The sequence below is a fragment of the Micromys minutus genome (genome assembly GCF_963924665.1).
Source record: "Micromys minutus genome assembly, chromosome: 6".
Lineage (NCBI taxonomy): Eukaryota > Metazoa > Chordata > Mammalia > Rodentia > Muridae > Micromys > Micromys minutus.
This window is the reverse complement of record NC_137975.1, coordinates 62422455-62438054: the sequence shown is the minus strand read 5'-3', so window position 1 is coordinate 62438054 and position 15600 is coordinate 62422455. Positions and strand designations below refer to the sequence as shown.

At 37.9% G+C, this 15600-nt stretch overlaps 1 protein-coding gene across 3 annotated transcripts in view; it reads right to left on the bottom strand.

Annotated features, from left to right (window-relative positions):
- LARP4B (La ribonucleoprotein 4B) overlaps positions 1-15600 on the bottom strand; it is a 77168-nt gene that overhangs the window by 60636 nt on the left and 932 nt on the right. The window lies entirely within an intron of this gene.

Sequence of the window (15600 nt, the reverse complement as noted above, 5' to 3'; positions counted from 1 at the left end):
ATAACCATAAAGAAGTTGTTTCCACAAACTCGTCACACAATTTCACAAGAGTTTGAAAAGCCAGGCAGAAAAGGAGACAACCACATTAGTATTATCTCCCTAAAATGCAGGCCTGGCTGATTCACATATCTTTCTTGGTCATTAGGAAACTACCACTATCAGCAAATGCCATACCTTGCACTTGGAGTCTCTGCAAGGTTTAAGGCAACACAATTATTTTATTTAACCTAAATTGGGAAAGCATAAGAGAGGGAAAGGATTTAGTCAAAATGTTAAATGTGAAAAGTCAATTATCTCTCAAATCCAGTCGGCTTATAACATTCTGACATTCATCTGACTTTTTAAGAACTGTTTAAGTTTAATGTCCCAGGCTTTGCCATGTCTCACCTGGCCATCAGTGTGCAACTATTTCTATTACTAATTCAACCAACCATGCCTGGCTTGCCTGTGTCTTCTTCCAACCCAGCTTTGAGCTCAGTCTGTTACCTGGTCCTGCTCACTTGCTGTCAATGCTGCTGCAATCCAATTAATAATGTATGTGCTTCCCTTTACTCAAGCCATCTCTTTAGGAAGATGAACATGGATGTTGTGTACCTGTGATCCCAGATATTAGAGGGCAGAGTGGCACAAGTCAAAGGCTGGTCTGGACTACACGGCTACACTATGTCTCAAACAAGTCAAACAAAATACATTTAGAATCCAAAGAAAGAAAAGAATAACGTGTCAACACTTCACATGTATTACAACTATCCTAACAAAGGGCAGGACTTCCTGACTCCAATCTTTTCTGGTTGTGCCCTAGAATCTGCATTCATCACTTCTTCACTGGGCAGTTTAGTAACTTTTTTTTTTTTTTTTTTTTTTTTTGAGTAGATGAACAATTTGAGGGCACCGACAATTCTTACAAGAGTCTTCAACCTTTAAAAACAGAGTTCTGATGAACAAGAGAGTGACATTAGTACATCCTTGTTTCATGGAATTCAGAATCAGTGGCTACAGAAAACCTTCAAGCTTCAGGTATCCTCTTAAGATATCTAGAGGGATGAGGGAGTGAAGGCAGAGCACCCTCTTAGAAGCAAAGGGGAGGAGCATGGGGTAGGGAGGTCTACCATGGAGAATTCACCATCACTCAATTTTTGAATGGGAAAAAAATCTCTATTCATCTCACCCTTTATCTTCAATGGGTGCACATCATCCATTCCAATTCACAATTTAGAGTCTCAATCAAAGATACACAAACAGTGAAGATTGACAGTTTAAGCAAACTTAGAAGTGAGCATTTAAAGAACAGTGAAGCTAGAGATGAAGAATGTCTAGAGACAGCACAACCTGCTCTGCTCAGAGGCATGCCTATTCCTAGGAATAGAGATGAGACCACACCTAAAACCTGAGGTTTCTGATCCTCAAAGCTGGTTTGGAGGTTTTAGCAAGAGAACACAGCTACTCAGAGATCCTCCAACAATAGAGCCCTGCTCTATTGCAAAAGTCATCTTCTTCAACTGAACACACAACTTTCACAGGAATATACAATAAGGGTCATTCACCTAGCCAGGGAGGTTGGCCCCATCAATCCTGCAAGCATCATTCAGACTGCCCTACTACTATACAGGCTGTCCTTATACACCTATTGCAGTTTCTAGAACGTCTTCACTTTTTCTGTAACACATTATTAAGTGATTAGTTTCACAACAAAAAACAACTTTAATACACCCGAGACAGACAGTATTTTTACTTTTTTAATCCCAAGAAGATTAATTTATCCAAAAACTAAAATGCTCCAGTTTCTTAGAATGTTTAATCAAAATTTCACTTTGGAAAAAAAGATACTTCTAATCTATATTAATGTCATTAACCCAAACAAAGCAAGAGTACTGTTAAAGTGTAATGAAAGCCGTGAAACCCATCAGGCCATGAAGCTCTAGAGAAGGGAGCAGTTACCTGCTGATGAGAAAGCAGATGGCAGTTACAGAAATGCCAACTCATCTTCTTCATAGCCTAAATTACATTCCTGACTATATGTACTCAAGTCTTGTTACATGAACATGCAAATCACCTTCCTTCAAAAACTAAATGCCAAACTGAGTGGACAGCTGTAACCCTAGCACTCGGGTGGCTGAGGCTGATGGATCTCTGAGTTTGAGGCCAGCCTGGTCTACAGAATGTTCCAAGTCAGACAGAGCTACTGAGAAACCCTACCTCAACAAAACAAAAACAAATCCTATCTCAAAAAAACAAAACCAAACCAAATAACACACTAAAATGAGCTGGAAGTGGACTTGCAGTTCCAGCTACTTGGGAGGAGGATTACTTTGAGCCCTAGTGTCCAACATAAGTAACAACACAAATGAATAAATAGTAACTCATTTAACAGCATTATAAATAATAAAACCTCTTTAAGATATATATGTGTATGAAGCCTTCTTTCTCCATTTAATGTGTGTGTATACATAAAAGTGTGTAGATAAAATTAGACATCTATATTTAATACTTCAGTGAAGTGGAATGATTTCCTAGCAATTATAATCCTGTATTCCTTTAAAAAAAAAAAAAAAAAAAAAAAAACACGTCCTAAGTGAAGACAAGGTGCCTAAATATAGACTGGATATGAAAGATTTTTTGTTTTTTTTAAGTAAACAAGAAAATAAATGGGTTTTGGTTCCCATTTCTACATTAAAAAGATTTTGAGGAAAGAACCAAACAAGTAACTGGAGGCTCAATGGTTCTGTATCAGTCCCCACCTATACAGTCTGGGTCCTATTCTGTCTTTCCCCATCTTTAATATTTCCTGCTGTAACTATTTCAAAAAACCTAGAGCTGGAGAGATGGCTCAATCATTAAGAGCACTTGCAGAGGGCCTGGGTTTAGTTACAGCATCTGCAGAGCAGCCTCTTCTGGCTCCACGGGCACCAGGCACATGTTTGATGCACATACATATGCTCAGGAAAAAACTCACACATACAAAAAGAAGTCATTTTTTTTGAAAAGTAACCCAGTCTTGCCTCAAAAGACAGAAGAGGTATGAAATGAGAGCTGCAGGAGGCGAAAACTAAAAAGGGAGCCTGGTCAACTCTGACTGGATGTTCTCATGACTGCTTCTGGGAGCCAGCCTCTCACACTTTCACAGCCTGCTCTTTTCTGCAGCCTCACCAGCCATTAAGCCTCTGCCCCACGGTACCACTGGATAGTTCTCTCAACAGCACAGTCTGCTCTGCCTTCTCCCCCTCTGGCCTGCTGCTTCTGCTTCTGTAACTACTCTTTCTTAACCACCCTGAAATGTTCTTCCTGTGTGCTAAGCAGAGTAGAAGCTGTATCCCGTGCAATTGAAAGAAACTGCAAAAGCAAATAGGTAGTTACAAAAATTATGTGTGCATACTTGAATTTGTGTGTGTTCTTTCTTTTGATCTTTGCCCTAGACCCGACCCAGTCCTTCTATTGATGTTCTTCTTACATAAGCCAAAAACACCACTGTTTCTTTAAAGCACATCTAATACAGATGGAAGCCAACGGATCCTCCCTGCAGCCCCTCCAGAGCTGGACTTACCAGCACAACACCACATACCCAGGTTTTTCTTTTTCCTATTTAGTTTACCTTGTATGTATTAGTGTTTTGCCTGCATGCATCTATGTGTACCAAGTGCGTCCCTGCAGATCCCCTAGAACTGGTATTATGGATGGCATTATGGGTGCTGGAAATAGAACCCAGGTCTTCCGCAAGAGCAATGAGTGCTCTTAACTGCTAAGCCAACTCTTCACCAGCCCCTAACTCTTCTTTGTGTGCTCTAAGCTATTTCCCCAGACCCTCCACTACAAACATTACTAATTTTTAATAAGAACTTTTAAAAAAGTTTTATTTATTCATTTTATGTATGAGTACACTGTAGCTGTCTTCAGACACACCAGAAAGGGGAACTGGATCCCATTCCAGATGGTTGAGCCATCATGTGGTTGCTGGGTATTGAACTCAGGACCTCTGGAAGAACAGTCTCTTAACCACTGAGCTATCTCTCCACCTCATTTATAATTTATAATGAAAACATTCAAAATTCTCCCTTGATTACTTTGATTTCTAAGATACAGTGTCCATTTACAGTAATTACGTAATTGCACTAACAGAGGGTCAATGTGAACAAGGTTATGAGGCTTTGGTAAAGAGGTAACTCAGCCATGAGAAAGACACTGAAAGAGGAGTCTAGCAGACGCAGTGCAGAGCATTTCCCAGGTGCCCAAGATTTGCAGAAGAGTACCAAAGCTGGTGAACACAATCAGGAATGATGTGGCTCTAGAGCTTCGGCCTCTTCTTGAGTCATGGCCCCGTTGTTCACTTTCCACATGGCTAGTTCACAACTGTATGCTAAATTTCAAGACAAACATCTAATCAACACGCAATGAAATTTTTATGGTTTTGCAGACTCCTATATGTCAGTTATTTAAAATAATTAACCCAACTTCCCTTTTATAACATAAAACTCAATAACCCCTATTTGAAAGATATGCAACAACCCAATTAAAAATCTACAACTAGATTGCTGTAGCCTCTTCTCAGAAAAGGTTCATTTTCTAAATTCCAACTATTATTAAATTCTTCAGAAAGCCAGTGCCTCTGAAACTATCCTAACTTCTTAGTTTTCTTATACCTTCTAGAATTCCACCAGACAAGTCAGTCTTCCTAAAACATAGGCTTCCTCAGATCAGTTCAAAATCTCTAGCCTGCCCTCAGGATGAAGTACAAATATAAGCAGCTATTTGGATATTACTTTTCTTCCTCCCACCAAAGCCTAAATTAATTACTTTTTATGTCTCTTACTAGCCCTTTCTACCCTGAAATATGGCACAGCAAATTATGATCATCCCATCAACTCCAAAATTTTGTCACATGGAAGGACATCTGTGCCAGGCTGCCTGCCTTGTTCACACTGTGCTCCTAACAGGACCTAATAGAGTAGAATCCCATTAAGTGTGTGTCTAATAATTCTTTTTTTGTTGCAGTAAGTGTGGGAAGACTTGCCTAGCAATTAAAATGAAAAGTACAGGAAAAGAGATGGTTCCAAGTAAAACCTTCATTCCAATTGATGGGTAAACACATTTATAAGTTAGGGCAAAATTACTTTGAATAAATTTTCATCTTCATTTTAGTCTCTAGATTTAGTATGTATGCATATGTATGCATACAAGGGTGCATTTGAGATCCAAGAGTTTCATATCAAAGAGTGACATTAAAAATTATTTTAATATTAAAACAACAAATCAGTAAAGAAGTCTCTTAATGGAAAACACATACTAAAGCAATTATTTGTAAGGAAGGAGCAGGTAAAATGCTGTTTTTAAAATCTGCTCATGATTATCTCACTGGAAAGATATTTAATATGAATGACCAAATACTCAAGCTAAAACACCTGCAAATACATTTTAGCCTTTCCTCAAATATGCTTCACTTCTATATTCCCACTGTCACTAAATTCTTCAGAAAATCAACTCCGAATTTTCAAGACTCCTTCACAGTGAGCACAGACTAAAAAGTCCAACTAGGAAGTGTGTTCCTAGAAAGTATGATGAACACTTGCCTTCCCCACCCAGCACAACCACCACATTCCCCCTGGGTTTTCTCATCAACAGCACTGTGAAGACATCTTAGAACATGGAGATAACACAGTACCTGGTGCATAATGTGCTTAAGATTCCTGAAATACTGAAATACCACACTGTTCACAAAGCCACAGTATCTACAGTCTTCAAGTAGTAAGCATTGCAACTGCAGACACTTTAAAGTTTCCCAAAATAACTGTGTAAATGGTACTATTAAAACATAATGGACATCCTCTAACGTGTACAGAATATAACATTTAAAAAAAGAACCAACGTTCCAACATAAAATACTCAAATCTCACTTTGGCTTAGTACTGTAAAAGCTGTCTCCCAGCTTTCTCTAGTTCACAACTCAAGGCAGTCAGGATTATACTCCCCTTTTAGTAGACAATATGCATCACATAAATTTTGAGCAGAGAATCCACACCAAGACTTGTCATTCCAATTAAGAGGATGGGTGTAGCTCACAATAAGCACTTGCCTACCCAGTGAGAGGATCTGAGCTCAACCTTGGCAACCACATTGATTTTGTTTTTTTAAAAAGAAACTTTCCATCGATGCAACTGTTTAACTACTTGTTTAGTACCACTCAGTGTGGTGAACCTCCAGCTTCAATAATAACGCTAAAACTTTTTCATTGGAGTCTAAAATGTCTTTCTCTTTTTAAGACGGTCTTGTTATGTAAGAAGCCTTAGAATTAAACTGGAATCCTCCAGACTGTTCTTCCTGAGTGCTATTAGTACAGAGATGGGGAGTCCCCACCTGACTAGAGTTTGCATATCTAACATATGCCCCAGATACGCATTATTGTATCATCCAAGTCCAAGGTGTTAGAACAGGACAATTTCTCTCTCCCTCTCTTTTGGGGGGGGAAGGAGGGCATGATGATGATAATGAATATTGTCATTATGGGTTTGAAAGTATGAAACTAGAAAACAAGATCATTTTCTGTCTTTCTGAACTGGATAATGCAGAGCGAACTGTCCTCTGGCCTCAGGTGTTCTGAAGAATGAATAACAATCAATAGCTTCAGTCTTCAGTATTATAAGACAAGCACACTGTTGTAAGCTGTCGAAATGTATCAACTCTCTAATTTTGTGAGGCAACTATTGTTAAACTGAGATCCTGACTCACACCAGTTGTTTGACTTGAGCACAGCAAACAAACCCACAGGAAAGCTCTCACATCCCCCCTAGTGAGTCTTTTTAAAAAAGGATGGGTGTTGGGCTTTGTACTAGGGAGGCAGAACCAGAGGGGTCTCCTGAGTACAAGGTCAAGGTAGAGCTACAGAAAGAAAGCTCCAGCTTTAAAAGCCACACTATCAAAAGCCACACACACATGCAAGCTATGACACTGGACCTTTGAATCTATTCATATGTTCCTATGTGAGCACCAAGAATACTAAAATAAACAACTGGATGATGCTTTAGTAAGAAAACCATACAATTCATATGAATTACTCTTAAAGGTAAACTCTAATCCAGTCTGTTTATATTATATGACTTGGGGTATACTAAATAACAACAGAATCTGAATCAAGAATGCTGGATATTCTAAAATGACAAAATCCTTACTTTTCTTTGAATACATAGTCATGTACTACATAACATTTAAGTTAAGGATAATGCAAACATAATGGTGACCCTAGACATTACAAAGAAGGTAAATATTTCAGGAGCTTAGAGAAATACTTCAGTAAGAGTACTTGATGCTCTTTCAGAAGACTGGCATTTGCTTCCCAGCACTGACATCAAAATTACAACTGTCTATAACTCCCGGGTCCTGGGGATCTGATACCTTCTTTCTGGCATTAGTGAGCATCTGTACTCACATGTACAAACCCTGACACCACCCTACCCCAATATATATATATATATATATTCCAATTGGCTATTGCTACTGTAGCTGTTTCAACATATCTAATATTTGGTTGCAACACTTTACTCACCGTTATAGCAATACTGATATAAAAAAACCTACTGTACTACCAGGTGTGTAAAACACATGCAATAATGTACAGATATTTGATAATGGTGATAAATGATCCTTACTACTTTATTTACTACATTATACTTTTATTGAGTATACTATTTATTTTTTAAATCTTACTGTGATAACATAGCATGCCATGTTATGTAGGCAGCAGTATTACATACCTCACTGTAAGCCTGGACTATAACAAAGGTGATTGATGTGCAGTGACTAGCCTAGCCTGTCTGTGCTAAGTATTCTAAGGTGTTCAAGATAGTCATGATAATTAAACAGCCGAACTGCATTTCAGAACCTATCCCATCACAAGCAACAAATAATACTCCTTCAATCTTTTTTTAAAGCTTCTTTAAATCTGCTTTTAGGGCTAGAAAAATGGTGGTTAAGATTAAAAGCATGTGCTGATCTTCCAAAGAACCTGAGTTCTATCCCCAGCACCCATATGAAGCAGCTTACAATTGCCTGTACCCTGTAGTTTCAGCTCCCTGTAGATCCAATGCCTCTGGCCTCTGTAGGCACCTACCCCAAAGCACATAAAAAAAAATGATCCAAATAAGTATTTTTTAATTTGCTTTAAAAATTAAAATGGTGCTTTGAAATTCTGTAACAAAAGTAAATTTTTCACCAATGCCAAGGCTGGTTTTAGAGGTTTCAAGCGCTCTGAGTGAGCATGCAGCTGAAGAGGGCAGTGAACACGGGGAGAAGAGCCAGAAGACAACTCCATATCCAGACCCTGATGCAGCAAGTTACAGTCCTACCTCTGTCACTAGACAGCTAGCTGTACGGCCAACCAAGTACAACTTCTGTGCATGTGCACCTCAGAGTCTTCAGAGCTCTAAAATCCTATGATGACTTACTATTTTTTTGGCAATTGATAACTAGTTATCAAATCTCAACTGGCAAGAGTGTAGACCAAATAAAACTCAAAACCTCAGAAAATGACTGATACCTCAAAGTGATATTAATTTTTACCTAACACTACATGAGTCTCTAGTTATAATTCTGGATAGATAACAACAAAGTTAAAAACTCATGAAACTGGAGTAAAGCTTATTAAATGCTATGTCAATATTAAGCATTTGGTAACTACTCTTTACAATAAATTTAATAATGTCACCTCCACATAAACTAAAAACTGGGCATCCAGACTTTTTTTTTTTTTTTTTTTTTTTTTTTTTGCCTCCACATAAAAGCTGACAACATTTTGGTATACAATGAATATGTAAAAATATCAGTACAGTTTTTATCTTCAACTGTAACCTCAGTTGTTTCATGAGATATGTTAACTATATACTGTAACCCACCACAATGAAAAGTACTTTCAATATTCTGAGCTTGAAAGACACAATACACCAAGAGTGTCCCTGGGTTTGATTGAAACCTACAAAAACACCATCATTCTGAATTGGGAGGTACTCTGTAGAAACAATTTGAATTTTCCACATCATGGAGATTTCAATTCTATGACCCCAAGTGCTTCTGGCACTTTTAGTTTTGGCAATTCTAGCTTCTACCTCCAATCTTTTTGTGTTTAGATTTAATTCACCCTAAATTTGTCAGTCTTAAAGGAAATTTTCAATGGAAGAGGTTTGAGTTTATCAACTTATAGAAAAAAATGAGAACTATGAAAAAAAGTACAGAACACACACCAATCACTGGGCACACACACAGCTTCTTGTATTTCACCCTTTGGTCTTCCTCATGATTCTCTCCTTCCCTAAAGGTGTAAAGAAGCAAATATTGCTGACTCACCTATTAGTCATATGCACAACCAGTCTGTACACCGACCAACCTGTTAAAGGCCAACACTAATTTGCATCTGGCACGGTAACAATAACTTGGAAAGTATGGGTGTGAGCCACTAAGGCAGCAGAACTAATGATCATGCCATGCAGTTTTGACTGAGAATAAAACCAAGTACCCACATAGGTAGAATTCCTGAGACACTGACAGAACATTAAATACTATACATTGTCTCTTAACTTTACCTCCTTAAAGCATTTTCTAAAATGCTATTATCTTTCTGAATATTTAATGGGAAACTTTTCTCACAGTACTTTCAGTCTACTTTAAAAGTTTTTATTTACACAGTCACAACTAAGTGGTTAAAGCAAGAGTCCTCTGGAAAGAAAATCTTCTGATCCCTTGTAAACCATTAGGAAGACGTACCATTGTTCTCCATTTGACCAAAAATTTCCCTCTTTGCAGACCCTGGTTAAAAAGTAACTGGGAATACTTTTAGAGGTTACTGTTACTTACTAAAGCAGAGAAATACAAATCAAGTGAAGATGCCCAGTGGGATAAAAATCAACAATGAAACATGAGGATAGACTGTAAACAACAAAGAGGCTCAAAAAAGTCTAATCTTTATAGACTAACACCACTCCCATACCCCCAGTGACAGCGTCTCATATAGCCCAGGTCTTGAACTCTTTTTGTTCGTTCTGCCTCTACCTCCCAAGTACTCAGATTACAAATGTGGTCATCACATCCAGACTATAGAAAGATTGTACAAGGTATTTTTTTTTAAATCAATGTTGAAATGGTTCACCAAGAGTGACAACCATCGAAGCCACCTGTAACTTTACATCAAGTTGGCCAAGGGGTTTGCATCCTGTACTGTGATCAACCCACAATAAAAATACAAGGCTTTCAGACATATGAAAACAAAATGTTCCCATTTTTCAGAGATGTTACTAAAATAAGAATGTTAATTAGTTTGCCTTGATAAAATCTGAACTAACAATATACTTTTACACAACTGATAAATGTTAGCAGAGTTAGGGCATATTTTTAAAACTATTTTTTAAGCATGCATGATTTTGCACAGCACAAACTAAAGGGATCTAAGCAAGTTACCCTTCATGTAGACTGGAACTAGACCTTTTCAACTATTACCAAGGGAAGAGGTACCTGCATTTTGCCCCTAAGTAAAATCCATGTCTGTGAGCTCATTTCTGCCTCTTCCACATTACTTTCCATAAAGTAGAACAAGTGTCTTCTTAATGTTTTGACTTTATGCATGTATATGGGCTCATACCATAGTATACCCGTGGCAGTCTGAGTACAGCTTTCAGAACTGGCTCTCCCTCTCAACCATGTGGGATCGGGGGTCAACTGAACAGTTTGGTGGAAGCATCTTTAACCTGATCAGGTTATCTCACTAGCTAGCTCCAAACAATTATTTTTAAAAGGCAATTCTGATCATGTAATTTTCACTACTTAAAAACACTCCAAGTGTTTCCTGATGTTCTCAGGATAAACAACAAAATCCTCAACCTACACAGGGACATCCAAGGCCCTACAAGACCAGTCACCACCTACTTCTGGCTTTTTCACCTCATTAAGCCATTTCTACATTAACCTGTCCCAAGCTCTTTGTTCCTGACCACCTCAGAATCACCACAATGTCATTATCTGCTGAGAATGCTGCTCTCATCTCCTTTCTTTCCTCAGTACTTCCCTCCAGGCCCACATCTCTGACCTGTGGAACATTGTACTTTTACACTGGGTTAAGTGGCTGCACTCCTACTTTAGTGAACACCAGGTGCACCCAAATGAAGACCAGATATTTTGCTTTATTCACCATCACAAGGCTAGGGTTTATTAAATTCCTCAGGGAGCAACTCAATCACTTGCCTGAGACAAATAACACTTACTTCCCAGCACTGTACTCCACATGTACATACATATACATAAAAACAAATCATTTATGGCACTTTATGTGTCTGATACTGTTTTGAAATCTGGATTCAAACCAATGAATAAAATAGAAAAAAAATTCCTTGTACATATCATGGATTTATATTTCTGTATTTATATGAATACAGAAAAAACAGACCACAAATTAATACTGAATATGGCATGTTATAGTGCCACAGTATGATGAAGGATAAACACAGCAAGGAAAGGAAATAAAAGAGAGCTTAGGGCTGACAAGACATAATACATGTGACAGCTGTAACTATCAAGGAAGCATGTAGCTGTGACCAGCATCTGAATGCCAGTGTAAATGACTTTAATATTACATTAAAAGTATGTCAGAAATACTTACCTTGAGGTTTGTTAATATAATATAATATAAGGTATAAGATACAAAGAAAAACAAGTAAACAAAACCCTACCTAAAGAGTATGTTTAAAGATTGAAGACAGTGATATCTGAGGTCCAATAGTTTAATTACTGTGCCTAAACCATTTTATCCTTTAAATACAGCCATGAAAAAGTCAAATAAAACTTTGTAAAAGTAACTTTTTAAACCAAGAAGAAACTTGCCAATGTATCCTTTTCAGGTGTCCATTTTTGTTAAGACACAGGCAAATGCATGGTCAGCAATTTCTTCTACACACCTGGGAGATGTCCCTAGCCACACTTCCCATCCCTCATCATACCAGGGCTTCAACTGGGAAAAACAATCACAGGCATAAAGAGACCTTCCCCATAAGAAGTGTTCCGGAGTTGTAAACTCAGTAAGATACAAGTAAGAAGCACCCAGTCTAAACTCAGAAACTGGCAATGATTCCTAAAGAGCTATCTTCAGGAATTATTCAGTATATTAAGGAACTAAGCAAAACTTTAAAAAAAAAAATACATTTGGCGCGGGGGGGCATCTAATTTCAAGCAAAGAAACTATCAGAGCCTAGACAGCAGCACCATGGGGGAAGGGAGGAAGAGAGGAGAGGAAGACCTAAAAGGTGGAACAGAAAATGAAGAAACAGACAGTAGGTTACAGTGGGCAAGTCATAGATCTTAGAGCAGTCCTAGTAAGTTTCTAGAAAGGGTCAAGCAACTAGGATGTGCCTAAAAGGCAGTATCTGAATGGAATGGCAAAAATAGTTTGTGTAAATACAGGAATATTTTATTTTGATCGAGCAAATAAAAACCACCCTGATTAATAAGCTTTAAGGAAGACTTAACACACAGACTTCAAAAGGATATTTTCAGTGACAACTGAGTTTCGGATCAGTGAACATCAAGCTACCTCTAAAAAATAATGAAGCAATATGTTTTCCACTTGTGTTAAGTACAAAATATTTTCAAATGCCTAGGCCTCAAAAGCTAGGGTGGTAGGGATATAAATCCTTCATGATTAAAATAAGGGTCAGGACAGTTTCCACAAAAAAGTGGTGCAAAGAAAGGGTTTATAAAGGCAGAGACAAGAGGTGTGGGGGAGGAGAGCAAGGAACGGAAAGGAAGGAAGTACAGTTAATAGTTTCCCCATAAGGAAGACACTTATACATGGGAAACAGAGCAGCTTTAATATCATAAGGCACAATATTATGGAGAAATAGTTCCAACTTGGAATTTATCTTCCTTCTCTTCTGGTTTTGTTTGCACATTTACATACTTATTGTGTGTGCAGAGCTCAGAAGATAACTTTTAGAAACTGGTACTCTCCTACCATATGGGTCCTAGGGATTGAACTCAGGTAGGCAAGCTTGAGAGCAAGAGTCCTTAGTGGCTGAACAAAAGGCCTCTTCCTTTTCTTAAGGGAATCTAAAGGCTTACTATACCAATTCCATGCCCTCATAAGAAAATCCATTTCTAATTAAGGCAGCTGCAGAGAACATCAGCTCCAAAAACATCAACAAGCATTAACAACTGAGTGCAAACTAGCTGACCTGGTGGTTGCACTCCAGCTACTGTCAGGCTGAGATGGGACAGCAAGTTCAAGGCCTGTGAGCAACTTACTGAGATTTTTGCCTTAAATTAAAAAAAAAAAAAAATTAATCGTTTTAAAAGAAGACTGGGAGTATAGATCTTGCCTAGCATAACCAAGTACCAGGGTTCAATCCTCTGTACTGCCAAGTAAATCAGGGAAAAACATTTAAATTAAACTGAGGTCTGAATTTAACTGCACTTAACCCTCAAATAACAGTGGACTCACTTACTATGTACTCTAAAATTAACTCTCACAGAAAAACAAAAAACAAGCCACAACAAAACATTTCTTCACATGATGTAAGAATATAAGCAAACTGCAGCAGTACCCCATTTTTAACAGACTCAGCTCCAATGTCTGCATTTTCTTCCTTTCATTAGAAAAAGGTTAAAATGGCTCAATGGTGGGAATTACAAAAGGATACTACAATCTTTCTGCTTCTACTAATCTAAAATTAAGGAAGGACTGACTATACTTTTAACCTCAGAGTATGTTCAAGAGCACTGCATGTTAGGACAGTACTATAAACTCCACCTTTAACTCTGGAAGAGCAAGCGGGCTTCCCAAGAGCTAGCCTTTGCTATGCAGCAGACCACCAAAGACCATCCCTCCTCACCAGAGGCAGAAGACCTGGACTATAACCCTAGTTTATATTCAGGCAGAAGCATGAAGAGTAGAGCAGCCCTTCCCTGGCTGCTAACATCAAGTGTAAACAGACTGTACATCTTGTTGCAAATCTGAGTAGCTGCTGCTACTTGAAGGCACTGTTTATTGTAACTACCTTTAAGCTGATATTCAGACTTTCACTTAACATTTCAGAATTTTGTTTCATATAGCTTTGTGAAAACTTCATGAAAACAGGCGGTTTTCTTTGTCAAATTTTGTACATATTTAGGCAAGTCACATAATTTAATTCTTCAAATCTCAGGATTTTCTTCTTTTTTACAAAATGGGCAAGCCCCCAGAATATTATTATGAGATTGCTGCTACTCAATTTCAGCCACTCTTCTACGGAACGTGGTAAAATGAATGATAGCAAACCTCTACACCCTTATCAACATCTTTCTTTCTGGCTTCTACTCAAATACACTATAACTCCTTCCTCCAAATTTATATGCTGCCTCAGAACCTGTCTTCTACGCCAGAGACATGTGATCAAGACATGCCTAATAAATTAAAATTGACAGCTATAGGGTAGAATACCAAAAATAGAAATTCACTAACAGTAAAAATAGCAAAAAACCAACATCTACATGCTTCATGTAAAAGTCTTATAAGACTTTTCAGATGACAAACTTAAGTCACCAAGAAAAAAAATTTTTTTTTTTTTTTTTTGGTTTTTCAGGACAGGTTTCTCTGTGTGACCCTGACAGTCACTCTGTAGACCAGGCTGGCCTCAGATCCTCCCTAGGCTAGGATTAAAGGTGTTTTCGGTATATCTTCTAATGACTAAGAAGCCATGCCATTTTTATCCATAACTCAACTCCAGTCACATTAGTATTCCAAAACATGAGGTGAAACATATTTCTAACTAGTGAAAGTTTAAAGGGAAAATGTACTAACTACAAAATAAACTTTTCAGAGAGCATTCTACTCTGGCAACTCCAACAAATCTCCTTAAACTATTTCCTGTACAGCTTGATTACAAAACTGGCTTTCAGTATATTAAGCATGAAGAAAAAGCCTCAACCATTTCAACTTCTGTAAATTAACCCTGACTGTAAATAAGGGGAGGCAATCAATTTAGGGGAGTATAGAAATTCCACATAATATACTAAAAGACCATCAAAAAAAAAAAAAAAAAAAAAAAAAACCCAAGAACAAAAAACATTACTCTTTCCTCCTCTTGTCTTGCAAAGACCAACTCAAAACAAACTGCAAGTGCATTTTAAATATTAAACTCAATTTGAAAAGGGGAGTAGCTAAATATCCTAAAAGAAACACTTGTAGTTAATACTGCCTCTATAACAAACTCTCTTGCTTAACTGTGTGCTACAAACTAATTCCACTAGCAGCCGTGGGAAGCCCTCTCCTTTGCTCAGTTACGGAAAACTTCAAAGTTTCAGTTTATGATTAAGACAAAGTATTCCACGGCCAGTGAGAAGGCAGATTGAGATCATTTTCTCCGGGTCGTTTTCTCACATTTCGAGTAAGTCCAAATTCAAAGCCACCTTACACCAAAACATGAGGGGGGTTAACAAGATTACATTCACTGAAAGTCACAAGATGCAATGACCTCAACTCTGAAACAAACTTAATGTTCTACTATACACCACCGAAAGGCAGGTGGTTAAGAGGTTCCTGGCCGGTTACCATGAGTCTTCCTTCACATTTGATTTTTTATTTAACTCTTTCAAAGTCGGCCT